Source organism: Camelus dromedarius, chromosome 33, assembly GCF_036321535.1.
Source record: "Camelus dromedarius isolate mCamDro1 chromosome 33, mCamDro1.pat, whole genome shotgun sequence".
NCBI classification, from domain to species: Eukaryota; Metazoa; Chordata; class Mammalia; order Artiodactyla; family Camelidae; genus Camelus; species Camelus dromedarius.
This window is the reverse complement of record NC_087468.1, coordinates 5,545,661-5,563,554: the sequence shown is the minus strand read 5'-3', so window position 1 is coordinate 5,563,554 and position 17,894 is coordinate 5,545,661. Positions and strand designations below refer to the sequence as shown.

Sequence of the window (17,894 nt, the reverse complement as noted above, 5' to 3'; positions counted from 1 at the left end):
TGAGGATCAAGTCACCCTGTTTCCCTGTTTCTCGCTATGACCTACTAAGCAATCACCAGGTGCCTTTAGCAGAGATGAGTGTCTCATTGTCTGTCTCTCCCTCTATGTTTTGTTCACTGCACCTGTTCAAGAGAAAAAAAAATGGCTTATCATGGAATCCATTAGACTAGCAGGCAGATGATCTTTGCTTCTGGGCGTTCAGGGGAGGGAGAGCAGCTGTCGTCCCTGGATTGCAAAGACATCCTGGCATTTCAGAGATGTGTAGAAACAAGGAAACTCCCTTGTACTCTGTTTCTAAAGTGATCCAAGTGGGGAAAATGGCAGGCAGGGCACCTGGCCTGCAGTTGCCCTTAGAACACGTGGTTAAAAGATGGTTATTCCAGGGTGTGCTCAGAACAGGGGGCCTGAAGAAACGGCTCCTGTTTACAAGACACTCAACAGGAATCTGGGTTCACTGTGACAAGGGGCACCAGACTTGGTGCCTTTGTCCTGTGAGCAAATACCTTCCACGTGTCCCCCGCACCTCCGCATGGCTGCTGGGCTGGACCAGCCGGGCAGGGCTCAATATTGGAAGAAAAGCTGAAGTATTTAATGGGGGAATTGCCACCTGGAGCCTGTCCGGTCCACGCATGGGTGGGCCATGAGGGGTTTTACAGACATAAAGGCTCTGAACCTCTTTTCAAGGGGAAAAAGAAAGATCTCATGTGCATTCTGGAGTGCAGAAGGTTTTTAGGGCAGAGAAAATACTTTGTATGACATTAAATGATGGATGCCTTTGTCCAAACTAATGGACTGTGGACTTTGGTGATTATGATGTGTCAATGTACTTTCACCCTTAGTTAGAAAAAAAAGGTAGCAATCTGTAAATAAAAATAATGACTGTGCACGTGTGTGGAGATGGGGTGTGTGGGAAATTTCTGCACCTTCCTGTCGATTTTGTTGTAAACCTAAAACTGCTCCCAAGAAAAGTCTCTGTGTTAGGGCAGGCATTTTTGGCAAAACTTTGGTTTCAGATATACACATATGCAACATGTATACATGTCATGTATGTGTGTGTTTGTTAGATTGTGATGTAAAATGTATTTTTAGGTCAAAAAAGCTTGCAGGCCACTGTAGTTAAGTTACACCAGCAAATAAAAGCACAAATTAACCTCAAAAATAAAAATAAAAGATGAACATCCCCACCAGGAGTGGGGAGCCCTGCTGGGTATTATCAGTGACTGGGGGTTGCGCTGTGGAAGGACAGGCGACGCTCACCGCGTCTCAATCAGAGCTCAGGGACGTGGTCCTGTCATCCGGTGACAAAAGGCAGCCTGCATCATCCCCATGGTGACGGGTCCAGGCGGCCGAGATGCTCTGCCTCCCCTCCCCAGGCACCATCGTGTCCTACGGTCGGTAAAGGGGGCGCATCCACTAAGTTAACGGCAGAGCTTCATTTAATGCTGCCTAACTCTGAGGAGACCATCAAGTCTCTTAACAAACTGTGTCGTGTCCTGCCATTAAGTTGTTATCATTACTCAGTATTTGTCCAGATGGCAAATAATTTTTAAAGCCAGACCAGGTGTTGGAGAAGCAGTGTTCATCTCAAAGCTGATGACGGTGGAGAAATTAATTTAAAAGCTGTAACAGGAGCACAGCGGTGCTTGGGTGAAGGCTGATCACAAAAAAAAAGGAAGGAAAAACCTGATAGTCCCTGAATACAAGGCTGAGTAGAGGCGGGCGTGAGGAAGCGGGCTTTAATGCTGCTGTCTGGTGCTTTCACGGGAGTCCCGTCTGTTCGAGGCTGGAAAGGAGAAACAGCAATAAACGCTCAGAAGGCTCGCACAGAGCACCGGTGGTGGCTGGTGTCAGCTCAAATCAGCATCAAACGTGGACGCAGCCTGATTTTTCTCACATGCCCGTTTCAGGCGTGGAAGCCCGGATTTCACGGCCGCAGCTGGAAGTCACAGAGTTCTTAATTCATTTTCGAATGGAGAGCTCCCATCAGGCAGCCTTCCCAGTTTCCTACCCCGGGTAGGGTTAGGTCCCCGAGGGGGGACCTAACCTATATATGGAATCCAGAAGAGGCTGAGGTTTTGAAGACTTTTCCAGAGTGACAGAGAGTGCCAGGAAATCTCTCTTTCATACTGACAAACCATGGAGCACGTCACATTTTTGGTAAAAGGTCAGTTTGACAAGATTAGCTTGGAGTCGGCCAGCCTTGGCTGCAAGGCCTGCCTCTTACACTGACCGGCGTGGCCGGATGCCGTGCGGCTCTGTGGACGTGGGGCCCGGGCCCGGGCCACCTCGGAAGGGCCCCCCTTGGCCTAGTTCTCTGCTGTCACCATGTTGAAATTCCAAATAATTTTAAACAAAGGGCCCCAACTTTCCATTTTGCCCTGAGCCCTGCAGCTCACGTAGCTGGGGCTGACTGCGTGAGTTAGTTAGTCTCTCTGAATTGCAGTTTCCTGACCTGTGCCTTGCAGATTAGCAACAGCTCTCCTCTCACAGGGGTGATCTGAAGAGAAGAAGCGAGGTAGTCAGGCTCGCAGCACACGTGAGCCCCTGTTCAAAGCTGCCACTGCCGGTGTTCTGTCATTGTCAGTTTTGTTACTGTCACGATTCGTGTGATGAGTGTTAACCTGGCCCCCCTGCCCTGATGGCCGTGGTGCAGTGGACTGCTCTGTCCGGCTGGAATCCTTCATCCACCTGCTCTTCAGGACAAGGAACGCCTCTTAAATGTCCTGCTCGGCGGCAGCGGTTCCCTAATCCACTGTTCCCCTGTCTTCTTTGGTGTCAGCCTCTGAGATGCCATCTTTATTTAAAAAATTATAATAAGTGGGGAGGACATAGATCAGTGGTAGAGTGTGTGCTTAGCATGTACAAGGTCCTGGGCTCCATCCCCAGCACCTCCATTAAAAATAAATATTAAATAAACAATTAGACCTAATTACCCTCCAGCATCATTCAGAAATGACGTGAAGACCTGTGTTCCTTTGCATGAGATTAAATATCTCTTCCATCTGCCATTTTATTTTCTCTCCAAGCTGCACCTTGCTCTGCAGAGATGAAGTCAATGGTAAGCCTTAATCCTACATTACTCTGATATCCACAGAGATTCGGTCTCATAGTTCACATTCACATTTTTGTCAGCTCTTGTGTTCTGAAAATGGGTATTTGACAACAGGTGAACCTATCTTCAGTGTCACAGGTGGATAAATGCAAAAGCTGAAAAATAACTAATTTTGTTTATTAACGCAAACAAAAGACTCAAGCATTTCATGTGCGTCAGTGGAAACATAATTTCTGCACCTGTCCTAAGAGATTCTTGCGTTGGGTTTTTTTTCCCCGACTTAAAATAATTATTCGATATTTATTCCTTTTCTTTTCTTTTCTTTTCTTTTTTTTTTTTTTTTTTTTTTTTGTTCTCTTTCTCTCCCTTTTGTTAGGAAATGCCTTACCAAAATATCTCTAGGAATTTACGGTTTGTGTCAGCGGGAATTCTCCCCAACGTGATCAGTGTGGCTTTCTCCCCTGTTTTATACAGCATGACACCTCGAATTATGCAGACATCTACTTGCCCAGAAGCTTGTTCTGACAACCTTCCTGTTTCTAGATCCCAGGAAATTTAGATGTTGCTCCTGACTCTGGATGCCAAGAGCAGCCGAAGGCCAGCAGCAGTGTCTCCTTTACAATGTGTCCTCAGAGAAAGCACAAAGGAGGAACCCCTCTGGATAAAATGAAGGTCAAAACTCAAAGTGTAGTTAAAACTCTGCTTGTTCAGAAGAACCTTGTAGAGTTTGGGGCAAATGATCATTGTCTCTCTGTTTGTGGTGATGTTGGAAATGGGGACGGGTGGAGGGGGGGGTCCTCGCAGCTCCAGAACAGATGCAGAATACCTGGCACTACCAAGGACCCCAAACCCTGCAATATTTCAAGTCTCTCTGAATATCCACCCAACTGCAATCCACGAAGCTACCCCCACCCGCATCGACCACAGGTGTCTCCTTATTCTGCAGTCGTCGGTGCCAGGAATCTGGGCCAGCCAGGCCACCCCTGCACACGGGGCTAAGGGTGCAGACTGGCCGTGCAGCACCCGCGGGCAGAGGCAAAGCACTCTCTTCAGGAAGAGTCGCTCCTGTGCACTCTGACAGCCTAGCCCCCCATCCTGCCCGATGTGGGCCGCCTCTCAGGAGGTCACTGACTTAGCCAAACAATGTACTTGTGACTCCCTGTCCCAGGCGTGTCCTTCCTGCTGGACCATAAACAACTGGAAGGCAGGTTGACGTTCGTCTTATTATACCTTCCATTTTGTGGGGAGCACATGATTCTATTAAAATCTACATATTCAGTTAAAATGGGATGATTTATTGTTCATTGCTTGATCAAGGTGTCTTACTTTCAACGATTATTTCTGAATCATATCATACTGCTTCTTCAATACAAGATAGGTTTTACAAATACATAATTCTGTAAATGCTTACTGTTCGTTGCAGACGAATATGTTCTGAGTTGGTTCTTTTCAGTAATGACTGCATTTCCGAACAAAGCCCAGGGGGAGAGACCAGGCATCGAGAGGGATGCGCTCTCTAAGGCAGGGCCCCCCGGTGTCCCTGCCAGGGTTTTCCCTTTGAACCTTCCATTCCTGGTGGGACTGAGGCCAACTCTAGCAATGACTTACTGTGCACTCTCTCCTCATTTCTAGATCAAATTCCACAAAAAGGCAAAATGTGCCTAGGAATATGTTTTAATCAGGATTCAGAAAAGATTCTGTCTCTTCAGTCCATTAGTTCCCAATTAAAGCAAATTTCTCATTTGTCTCTTTTATTTTTCATCGTATTTTTCTTTCCAAGTTAGTAGCCCACGATACTCGCAGCGGAGAGCCCACCTGCCCTTCGCTCGCCTGCTGGAGCTGCTCAGCTCAGAAGGAGGCGGTCTAACCGGCTGCCCTGGGACATCTGAGCCACCTCCATGCGGGTTCCAGCAGCATTAAGTGTGACTGCGAAGTACGAGGATCCCCCGATGCCCAGCTGAAGTGTAAGCCGTGCTCAGCGTCCAGGGAAAAATTCAGGTCATATCAACTCTCGTTTGTATTTCTCTAGCCTTTAAAAATTTATGTATTCATGTTCAAACAATCTGATGCTCTGATAAATTTAAATTTTTTATCTCTCATACCAGCTAGGGAAAATACACTCTCAAGTACCTTATATTTGCAAAAAGCTTGAAAATGGTGGACATTATCCTGAAAGTTTGGCTGATTCATTCCGGGTCACTGTGCAGGGAAACAGCCCGACGGAAGCTCCCGGAGGGCTCACAGGGGAAGTAAAAATGACGAAGGGGTGACCGAAAATTAACACAAAAGCTCGTCATTACTACCTGCATCTCCACTGCTGTTGTCACCCCCATCAGGACGGCCGAGACCGAAAGCTGTCACAGCCAGCCCCACGCTGGGAACTGTCTGCGCTACCTGCCACGACGTTGTCATCGAGGCCCAAGGCTCCATGTGGCCAAGTGACATCTTAATTGTTTTAATTGCACAGTGTTCCACATATTAATTGTTTTATATCGTTTATTCATTTACATATATATAATTCATACAAAATTTATGTATATAATTCAATATATATACATATATTTCCTCAGTTGTTTACAAGTGGCTATGGCTGCTTTTTCTGGGCCCTGAGCTCTACTTGGCTTAATTTTTACTTGTTCATGTGTGTCATGTCCCAGATTGCTCTGAAATGGGTCAATTAGCATCATTGTGTTCAGTGCAGCTGAAACTGAGCAGAGAGACAGAGAGAAACAGTTCCATCCGCAGCAGGAGTGACATAGCCTGAGGTGAAAACCAAGCAGAACCACACTGGGAACCAGCAGAATCCTGTCCCATCCACCAGGGAGCCTCCGTCAGGCGGGATGACTCGGGCGTGAAAAGGAGGATCATTAGGTTCTTAAAGAACTAACTTCTTTTTATAATCAGATTCGGCTTCTAGCTCAGCCCAATCAAAACAGCCCCCAGAAGGCCCAATTCCTCCACACCCCCGGGTGCCCCCGTTTATGTCTCCTAAGCCTGAACCCCTCGGTAATTCCAAAAGCCCGGAGCCAAGTGGGAGAAAGCGGAGGGAGGAAGGGAGCCAGGCACGTGGCTTTCCCTAAGAAATACTGGAAAATTCCGATGGTATTAAGCAAGAAGGCAAAATTTCCAGGGGATCAAAATCTCTTTGATTCACAGTGGGAAAGCTAAAACCCACACCAATGGACACGAGGACATCGTCCCCAAGGATTGTCAAAAACAGACATGTACCGGAGGTGACAGATCTGGAATCTCTTGGACAGGTCGGTTCCCATCTTCGTCTCACTGGCTAACCCCACTTGCTGACACCCAACAGGCCTGGGAGTTCATGCCAAGGTGGGTTTCCTGGGGCTCAGCGTCCGTGTTGATACGGCCCGAGTGGGTTAACTCAGTGGTCAGCCTCGCACCGACCTAGCCAGCGGTCCTGTCCTGCATCCAAGCAAGTGGAGAATAGACAGCCCCGAAGTGGACGGAATCTTCACTGTTTTCCCCCAAAATTACTGAAGCCAGCTTTTGATGTGGTAGTTCTCAAGTTTGCCCCGGTTTACGTTGGCATTTTTGTCATCAAGGGGGACGGGGCGAGAAACTTCTGCTCAAAAGTGCCTTTCCCCACTTTTCGGCCTGAGTTGATGGAACATTGGATCCTGCCTTCCTGCTTTGGGAGGGAAGACCTGGACTGAATGAGAGAGAAAATCCATTTATATCGCATTTGTTTTCTCAAGGAAGGTATATTTGGAGACTATTACAGAGATATAATGAATCACCACGAATTTAAGTATTCTATTTAATCAGAATGAGTGAGCACCTCGGTTTTTACACAACTGAAGGAGAAAAATAGCCCCAATACAATAAATCATTCCCCAAAATGAATTTTACAATTCTTTTCAGAGATTTATGACCACAGGAATGCAACTTCCAAGATAAACTCCCCATCAAAGATAGGAATAAAAAAAAATTTTTTAAACCTTATACAAAGCTAATAGGGTCATTTTGGGTGCAAATGACTGAAGACCCCACCCCAAGTTCCTTCGGTGTCAGCTCATTCACGTAACTGGAAAGTCCAGAGAGACTGGGCAGAGCCCAGAGCTCCTCTCTCCCTGGGGGTCCCCTCCATGATCCGCTTTCTCTCTGGCTGTTGGAGATTCTGAGACAGAAGCTCTGGGTCTTACATCCTTCCAAGTTCATGTCCAAGGCAGGAAAGTGTCCCGTTTAGAAATCTCCAAGTCTCACCTACATGTACCTCTCCATCCACCCGTCCTTATGGCCAGAGGACCACAGTGTCCAGGTCCCATGCTCCACCCTCAGATTGTGGCCGAGACACTTTGCCAAGTCACAAGGCCTGTGAGTGGAGGACCAGGTGACTTCCTACTGGAAAACGAAGGTAGTTACCAGAAAGGGAATTTTTGGTGGGAAAAAAACAGATACTCACAAAAGACTTTTTTTTTCCCTCTGTGGAGAATTTGGAATACAAATCAAGAAGAAATCCAGCAGCACCCACTGCTCCAAGACCCACCAGCACATTCTGTTAATATTGTGAAGTGTTTTTTACAGACACCTACCCCCCTCCACATAACCTGATCTATTCTATCTTTAACCAATGGACTGTTTGGGGTTTTTTTTTACAAAATTATAATCAAAATCCACATGTTCTGGGATAATGTACATTTTCTTTACTTAACAATATTCTGTAAAGGCTTTTAGAAGAATCAACATGATCCTCATGTTAACTCTTCCTAGAGCAAAGTTTTTATCAGAAAATCTAACAGTTAAGCCCGTTTTGCCCTAAAGTAGTTGGGTGTGAAAAGCAGTAAGAGGTGCCTTTTTATTTTTAACATTTTTATTGATTTATAATCATTTTACAATGTTGTCTCAAATTCCAGTGCAGAGCACAATTTTTTCAGTCATACATGAACATATATATTCATTGTCACATTTTTTTCTCCGTGGAGAGCTGCCTTTTTTTAAATCGAAGTGTAGTCAGTTTACAGTGTTGCGTCAATTTCTGGTCTACAGCGTCATGTCTCAGTCATACATATGCACACATATATTCCTTCTCATATTCTTTCTCATTCTAGGTCACTAAGATGCTGAACATAGTTCCCAGTGCTAGACAGTAGAAACCTGTCGTTTATTTTATACATAGTATCTGCAAATCTCAAATTCCCAATTTACCCCCTCCCACCCCCTCCCACTGGTAACCGTGAATTTATTTTCTATGTGTAGAGGTGCCTTTCTGATAATCATACATATTTAACATAACTGGGAGCACATTTTTGAAAAAGCCTTCTCCCATGTACCCTTATATTATGATCACTGTTGTGTGTGTGTCTGAATAAGACTTGATAACATCAGTGTTAACAGAACCCTGTGTTCCTTCGCCTGGATGCTCCACATTTCATTTGGCCAATTTGTACTCTGATATGTCAACTACTACTATTTTAACTATTACACATAAAAAATAACTTCAATTAATATTCTTGAATATAAAGCTATCTTTGCATCTCTAATTATTTCCTCAGGATAAATACTTCAAAGCAGAGTCACTGGGTCAGCTGATCTCAGCGTCGCACAGGCTTTTGACACGTATCACCGAAACGCCCTCCAGAAAGATGGGTCCGTTTCTATTCACAACTCACTCTTGCTAACAGTTGGTTTTAAAATCGGTTTATTAATTAGAAATAGTATATTCACATCGTTAAGAAACTCAAACAGCCCCAGTATTTCAATAAATTCTGCTTTCAGTGCACTTGCTGATTAACACAAGAAAGCTGTGGAATATGTCTCCGTTTCCTGACAGATCATATTTGATTTGCATTTACTAACTTCTGTGCTATGAAGCACCTCCCTCCTGTGCACCTGTGCACCTTCTCACAATGTTTATACTCTTTGTGTATTATTGTTATTGTAAAAATTATATTACAGTTTTCAGATCTCAATATAATTTGATCTCCTAAAACTAAGAGTTTCAGTTTTATCCTTTGGGGTTTTATTGGATTTGGGCAGAATCCTTCATTTCTCCACAAAGTGAGACAGGAAACGTGTTCCCAGTACCTCCTGACGCTGTCCCTCCGAGCAAGTCCCTCTACCTCCTGGCCCACCGGCGACACCGCGGCTGCAGCACCGAGACGGGCCACAGTGCCCTATTAATAGGATAATATTTGCAGTCCTACTGGGTCAAGAGCAGGGCTTCTCCGTCTCAGCATGACTGGCGCTTGGGACTGCAGCTGCCTTGTTATGGGGTCTGCGTGGTCACTGGAGGGCGTCCCTGGCCTCTGTCCACCAGACGCCGACACTGACCCTCCTGGGGTGATGACCCAGCATGTCCCCCCAACTTGGCCCAGTGTCCCCTGTGATTGGCTCACCCCAGGGTGGGGTGGGAACCGCGACTCCCCAGGCCCCCCCAGTAAACCTGTCCGTGGAGCTGGTGTGATCTCCGTGGGATGAGCAGCGTCCGGGAGCAAGGCTGCTGCAGGGGGGAGGTTCCAGGGCGGGTCCGGGTGGCAGAGCTGCGACCTGGGCCCCTCTACTCGTGCTTTCCCTTCCTGAGAAGAACTGACCCCTTCCCCCAGGCCTGTCCCGTGTGGACACCTTTGTCCTCCCTTCTCTCAAGGGACACCCTACCTGGAGCCAGAGGAGCCGTCCTCACGTATGCCAGCTCTCTTCCAAGTCCAGCTGCAGCGTTACCTCCTACCATGTCATGGTTTCCTTGTGGATTCAAGTTCCACCTTCCACATTTTGAGTAATTGAAACACATTCCTTTCTTTAATTGAAGTGTAGTCAGTTCACAATGTTGTGTCAATTTCTGGTGCACAGCATAACCTTTCAGTCATACGTATACATACATAGGTTCCTTTTCATATTCTTTTTCATTATAGGTTACGACAAGATACTGAATATAGTTCCCTGTGCTGCACAGTATGAATTTTTTGTTTATCTATTTTATATACAGTAGTTCGTATCTGCACATCTCAAACTCCCAATTTATCCCTTCCCACGCCTTTCCCTCTTGGTAACCAAAAGTTAACAAACTTCTGTGTCTGTGAGTCTGTTTCTGTTTTGTAGATGAGTTTGTTTATCTTTTTTTTAGATTCCACATATAAGTGATTTCATATGGTATTTTTCTTTCCCTTCCTGACTTACTTCGCTTACATTTATGATCTCCAGGTTCATCCATGTTGCTGCAAGTGGTATTATTTTATTCTTTTTTATGGCTGAGTAGTATTCCGTTGTATAAATATACCACAGCTTCTTTACCCAGTCATCTGTCAATGGACATTTAGGTTGCTTCCGTGTCTTGGCTATCGTAAACAGTGCTGCTGTGAACATTGGGGTGCATGTATCTTTTCAAATTAGAGTTCCCTCTGGATATATGCCCAGGAGTGGTATTGCTGGATCATAGGGTTAATCTATTTTTAGTTTTTTGAGGAATTTCCATATTGTTTTTCCATAGTGGCTGTACCAAACCACATTCCCACCAGCAGTGGAAGCATATTTCTTGAACACTGTGTTCAGGTTGCTCTGAACTTGCAGCTCATTGGATGAGAATTCTCTGTTACATTTTTGTTTTTCCTTTTGACTCTGAGTGAAACTCCCAGGTGACGCATTCTAACCAGGAGTTCTGCTGGGGTCTGATGAGGACGACACCTGTGTGGGGAGGTCTCTGCCTCTCACCAGGCACTGTGAGCTGTGCCAGTTCCACTAGTCAAGTATCTAAGGCTAACTTCTCAGCCCATGAAACAGATAAGGAAAGTAGATCTTCAAAACCTTCTTCAACTGCAATCTCATTAACATAAACTTTATATGAGATGTGAGATCCAGTAAAAGGAAACTACTTTCCATGATTTAGTTTCACTGACTTCAAATTTCTTGTATGTTTGCCATAAAACCTTAGATTCACTCAAATAGAAGGGAGCTCCATATAGCTTGGCGCCCAGAGAGTAAGATCTGCTTCCGCCTTTTAAGTGTTGTCATTGACGATCATTTTTTGGACATCGACTGTAGAAGAAGCCGCTGAGTACGGGGACAGGTGTGGTAATATAGGGTTTGCCCTCAAGGAGTTTACCTTCTAGCAGAGGAGACCGTAGGTGCACAGCTGTGTCCACGAGGGGCAGAGCCACCAGAGCTGAGTGCGGGTGGTGACTGGAACTAGCGGGTCAAAATTTCAAAGTGGAGATATTGCACTAATTTGATATTTCCCCTCAATAGCAAGGACGTAATTTTAACTAGATGTGGAAGGAGAAAAGTAAGGATGTGTGGGCTGCCTGTAAATCTATGAATGGTCCTTGAGTTGAAAGGCAGGTGCAGACGTCACCATGTGCCTCTCCCGATGGGAAGGGTCTAAATGGCAGGTGACCTTTGGGGGGTTCAGGACACCAGAGCTGAAAGCAGGGACCTGAATTGTGATTTGTGTCCCGCCTCGCCACTTACTACTCCACTGGAGTTTGGAGAAGAAATGTAACCTCTCCGAGTTACTGCTTCCTCATCTGTAAAACTGGGCTGGTGACTGCTGCCTCTAAAGTTGTTGTGATGATGAAATGTGGTCATATATTTTGAAACTGTCTTGTAAATGCAAAGCTTTATGCCAATGTTAATTACACATAAACAGTAAAGGAAGTTATGAAGAGACGAACGTCATTAAATATGAATAAGCTAATACATCTGTAGAAGACATGTATCCTGCACGAATGTGAACTCACTCTGTCTGTTACTCAGAAATAAAAAATTCATTAGCTTAATAAAAGTCCTGAAATTATGTTCTAAGATTGCTCTCAGGCAGCACCCCCAGCAATGACGCACGCCTTTGACTTGGTACAATTCCATACAGCAGATGGTGTTTTTAATCTTCAGCTGCGTTCCACATTTGAGTTTTAGCTTATCATGAGGAGAGAAAGCGGGCTCTTTCCAGCACATTTTATTTTACATTTTGATAAACCTAGACATCGCCCATAAAACCACAAACTTTCTAGCAAACAAAACACATTTTCTTCTATGAGCTCATAAAAATAAAATAGTGATCACATTGACTAGTTTTTAAAATTAACTCAGAGTGCCAGGTTTAACCACATTTTATGATTCTGTGAATTATTATCATTTGTTGTCTGTTCACATGCCATTTTTTCCCTCAATGAAAGCCATATATTTTCAAGATTCCATATATCCTTTCGGCACAGAACCAATTGGTTTACTTATATTTTGAATAAACCCCAATTTATTATTAAGAATGCTAACAACTTGAAAATGTACATATACTTGATAGGATGTATATTCAGCCTCAAACTATGTGTAGTAACTAGATCTTAAATAGACATTTGAACTTAATGAAAATAACTCTAAATTTTTTAAAAGTTTGCCTGATAATGTGTACTAGTTTACCTGATGTTCTAATCAGGTAAACTTTGATATAACAGATGAAGCCTGAATGTTTGAGTAACAAAATAAAGATACTGGAAAATTTTTTAATTAAACATTGAACAGATTAAAAAAAAAGAGAGAATGATAACAACTCATTAAGCCATCCAGCCTTCAACAAGTCACAGTGTCTGGGACAACAGGAGTCCAGCCGGACAGGCAGCACGTCCTGGGTGAGCGGTGGCAGCTGTGTGCACCAGGATGCAAATTCTTATCTGAATTAACGGCTCACTCATCTCTGCAGCATAACGGGCTTGCTTTTTGTTTTTTCCCAGAGTTGACATGTAAGGATTTGTTCCCTATTCCAGTAGAATAATTTAAAACATCTTAGCAAGAGTCTTTGGAATGCATACATTTGCTTTCCAGGTCATAAAACCAACACGAATAATTTAGGTCAGCTTGGAAAGCCTGCAACTCACTGATCACCAGCAAAGCCCGGCGCTAATCCGCGTTTTATGGAACATACATATTTAATGACAGAGGAACAGTACGCCGTTCAGAACGAAAATGAAATGCGGTTGTTCTGTAATTAACAGGAGGCGGTGACACTACTGCCACACTTTACCTTCTACATTCACCTTCCTGGCAGGGACCCTCACCCCAGGGGAAGGAGCCTCACCCCAGGGGAAGGAGACTCACCTCAGAGGAGGACCCTCACCCCAGGGGAGGACCCTCACCCCAGGGGAAGGACCCTCACCCCAGGGGAGGACCCTCACCCCAGGGGAAGGACATTGTCCTCTTTGCCACAATCCTCTCCTTCACCTTTTAAAAGCTGCAGGGCAGGGGGCAGGCGCTGTATTCACTTCACCACAATCATCCTTTAAACACACCTGTCAGCAGAGAGTTCAAATTCAACCCCCAGGTGTGTATGCCTCACCACCCCAGGGAAATCAGAACGAACCTCTCTCTCAAGGGCCAGTCTTGGTTTCTTCTGTAGGTTTTGGCCAACGTCTGCAACAGACCAGTAAGGGTTTGCCAGTGCCCAGGTGTGGGAAGAAAGAAGACATCACTTCACCCAGAATGACTCATTTCTGTGATCCTGGAGTGAGAGGTGCTCAGCTAAAGGACCCCACCTGAGTCTGGGTGCAGAGAGAACACCAGGGCAGGCTCCGAAATTCAGCTCAAAGAACCTTTCTCAGTGGCTGGTCCCAGTGCCCAAAATGTTGCCTTTAAAGTTGAAGCCCTCTGGTTAAAAACACATGTATATCCAGAAATATCCCACCACATACAAACCCTCCACAAATTCGTATGTCAAAGCACGATGCATCACTCACACCTCAGCGTGCATCAGTGACCAGGCGACGCGCTGGTTCCCGAGAGGATGGAGCACAGAACAAGAGGGTTTTAGGAGAAACCTAGATAGACCCAGGGCAGGGGTACCCCTCCTGTGAGAGGAACCATCTGGGTGTCGTACGTGTGGTCAGTATCCTAGGAACTGGGACTCTGCATCGGGACATGGCCCTGGGAATGTGCGAAGGAGGGGTCCCTGATTAAAGGAACCAGAGAAGAAAATTTCAAAATTAGTGAAATGGGCATTTATCTTATATCTAACTATTGACCCTTCTGCTGCTTACAATGCAGAATTCGAACAAATACGTCTAAATGACTCCAGTGCAATGAAGGCTGAAATGCTTTTACTGAGGAGGGCAAAGATGGAGCTGCCAGAATCCGAGAGAGGCTCAGAGACAGAGGGGGCGGTGTGCTCTGCCCTTTGAGGGGAGAGGAAGGGAAGTATCACCTCCTTAAGAATCAACATGATGCTGTAACCAGAAACTGACACGTTGTAAACCGACTATACTTCAATAAGGAAAAAAAAGAATCTTGCTAAGGTCAGCTGTGTTGCTACACTTGGACTGAGAGTATAGTCATTGCTATTCATTTGTGGAATGTTTTAAAGTAACAGAAACACCCTACTATTTTCATTTGCACACGTGCACTTCACAGAGAGGGAAGGATTGACAAGTTTGGTAAATATCACAAGGCACTCAAATCCCAGAGGTCAGCCTTTATGGTCAGACGAAGTGACCTTTCCTTTCAAAATACGCTGTCACTCAATCCCCAGAAGAGATGGGGGGAGCCGTGTGACTGGCAGGTCACCATATTATTAAATATCATGAGTGCGCAGAAACCATATTTATGTTCTGATTCCCAATAACTGAAGTTGGCCGAGTGCCACCTTCAAAACTTTTAAGATGCTTCTGCTGTCTACAAATAAGAGAAATTTGGAAAACTAACAAGGAAATGATTTCATGAGAATATTTCCAGTGAAAATCAAGTGAAGAAATAGCAGGGAAAAAATAGATGTATTATTTGTGAATGCCTCTAATTGACATAGAAACTGAAGACATCCTATTCAATCAGCAATCAATTCCTAGCCAAAGAATGAACTGACTGAAATATCCATAATAAGTTTGTCATCAAGATGAGAGCGCAGAAAAACAAGTGTCTTAATTTGCTGCATCATTAGATTTGACATTTTGACCCAAGTTGTTTTTAGAAAGCGGCAGAACACCACATCGACGGCTTTTCCGTGTGATTTCTGGCTTAGCTTCTCTGAAACCTTTTCCTCTACCTCCCTCTAGTGAGTCAAAGGCAACAAAACAGAAGAAACACAAGCAATTCATCCTGTTAAAACTTCATTTTTTTTTAAATTGAAGTACCATCAGTTACAGTGTGTCAATTTCTGGTGCACAGCACAGTGTCCCAGCCATGCATATACATACATATATTGTTTTTCATATTCTTTTTCATTAAAGGTTATTACAAGATATTGAATATAGTTCCCTGTGCTGTACAGAAATTTGTTTTTTTATCTATTTTTACACACAGTGGTTAACATTTGCAAATCTCAAACTTTAAATTGGGGGGGAGGAATGCAAACAAAGTGGGGCAGCGTGGAGGGTCTGGTCCCAGGCGGCTTCCTGAGTGAGGTGAGCCCAGAAGGCACAGCGAGGTGGAGAGCCAGGTTAGGGGAGCGGCCCAGCAAGGGGAGAGGCTGGGACTCGGCACCCCAGGCCACGCCCCAGGGGAGGGGAGGGAGGTGCGGCTGCAGGGCTCAGAGTCAGGTGAGGTGGGTTACGGTGAACTAGAAAAGTAAGGGCCACGTGGGGTTTGGGTTTTAAGTCTGTGGAAAGGACTGAAGGAGCTTAAACAGGGGAGGGACAAAATCCTATGTGCTTTAGACGAGCACTCTGGCTGTGGGGGAGGGCAGCTGTGGAAGCAGAGGCCAGATAAGAAGTGTGTTCAGTAACTCAGTGGCCTGGTGGTGGCTCAGAGGAGACCCGTGGTGTGAGAAGGGGATGGGTGAGTAAAAGCGAGACGCTTTATGGGCAGAGAAGCAACCAGGTTTGCTGACAACCTGGATGTGGATACAAGGAAGAGAACAAATCCAAGTTGATTCCTAAGTGTCTGGGGATAACCTGCACAGGTGGGGGTCCAGCTACCTGCATGGGGGATCACCTGCACAGATGAGGGTCCAGTTACTAACATAGGTTTTTTTGGAAAAAGGATTCAGAAGGGATGAGTAGAAACTGAAAGATGGACAGGAAGGAGGCGGGCATCTTCTCACACAGCAGTTGCCAAGGAAAACTCCGTCTAGCAGGGTGTAGAGCAACAGATCCGTAAGATCTGCCTCCACTAGTGGTGTCTGTTCTCAGAGGATGCAGTGGGTGCGCTCTGGGCAAGGATGGAGTGGACCCCTTCCTGTTCACAAGTCTGAGCTTGGGGTCTTCTTGGTCATTCCATCTTAGTAAAGGAACAGGTGGCACTTCCAGCTGGCTCTGAGCAGAGAGACACTGGTCCTTTAATATAGAAGCTTCCAGTGATATAAACATGGTTTTCAATAAACATATATCTTAACTTTTAAAAAATTAAAAAAATAGATTTTGCAGCATTTTAAAACCTAGAAAACTGCTAAGCCTTCTAACTCATTTCTTATAAATGAGAAAACACCGACCCAGAGATGCTAAGTGATGTGTTAAAATCACAATGAGCTGCTGACACTGGTACTAAGAGAGCCTGGGATCTTATCTGATGCTTAACATTTGGGCATAAAACTCACTATTAATGGTAAATATGTAGCTAAGTTCAGAATACTCTAATATTGTAATAGTGAGTAAATCTTACATAAAGTTTAAAAGACAAAGGTATTACAAATAGCTATGCTAATTTGTTGATGGGTACACAATATAAAATTATGTAAATGGTGACATCAAAAACATAAAATGGGTGAGTGTAAAAATGTAGAGCTTTTTTGTTTGTTTGTTTTTGTTTTGAGGGAAGAAGTCATTAGGTTTATTTACTTTAATGGCGGTACTGGGGATGGAACCCAGGACCTCGTGCATGCCAAGCACGCGCTCTGCCCCTGAGCTGTGCCCTCCCCTCAGAATGTAGAGATTTTGTGTGCCATCAAAGTTAAGATCAGCTTAAAATAGACTGTTATAAGCTATTTTATGTAAGCCTCATAGTAGCTGCAAAGCAAAAACTTACAGTAGATACACAAGGAGAAAGAGTAAGAAATCAAAGCATGCCACATCGATGCTTTCAAATCACAAATGAAAAGAGGGGAGAGGAAGAAAGGAACAGAAACAATTAGGAAACCGTCGAGGACGTGGAGAAAGAGAAGCCCGTACCCTGTTGGTGGGAGTGTAAACTGCGCAGCCTCCATGGAGAGCAACATGGAGGCCCCTCAAGAAATGAAAAACGGACCCCCCAGGGGACCCTGCACCCCACCAGGGATATGAGTCATGATCCCAGGGAGGTCTCTGTATCCCCATGTTCACTTCAGTACGACTCACAGAGCCCAAGCTACGTGAACAGCCTAAGTGTCTGTCGACAGATGAGCAGATAAAGGAAATGTGGTCTTTACATAAAATGGAACACTATTCATCCTTAAAAAAGAAAAAATCCTGTCAACCTTTGTGACAACATGGAAGAAACGGAAGGGCATTGTGCTAAGTGAAATAAGCCAGACAGGAAAACATCAATACTGCACAGTTATCACTTACATGTGAAATCTTAAAAAAAAAAAAAAAGAAAAGAAAAGAAAAAAGGAGTTGAACTCATAGAAACAGAGAGTAAATTGGTGGTGCCAAGGCAGGGGGTTAGGGAAGTACAGAGAGGCTGGTGGAAGGGCACACACGTTCAGTTATAAGATGAGTAAGTCCTAAGGCTTACACGTTAGGCATAACACAGTGACTACAGTTGATAACACTGTATAGCTGAAATTTACTAAGAGAGGGGAACTTAAATGTTCTCACCAGTTTAACAAAACATACGTGGATGAGGTGACGGATACGTTAATTAACTTGCTGGTGGAAATCCTTTCACAATGCATACATGTATTAAATAACCACATTGTGTACTTTAAATATATTATAATTTTGTCTATTATATTTCAATAAAGCTGAAAAGAATCCGGCTGTAATAGCTGTGCCCT

General features: G+C 44.6%; 1 non-coding gene across 1 annotated transcript; it reads left to right on the top strand.

Moving 5' to 3' along the window:
* Positions 1-381: 381 nt before the first annotated feature.
* LOC116149577 (small nucleolar RNA SNORA11) lies at positions 382-512 on the top strand. Its single transcript, XR_004133197.1, has one exon. It is a non-coding gene; the product is annotated as a small nucleolar RNA SNORA11 (small nucleolar RNA).
* The last annotated feature ends 17,382 nt before the right edge of the window (positions 513-17,894 follow it).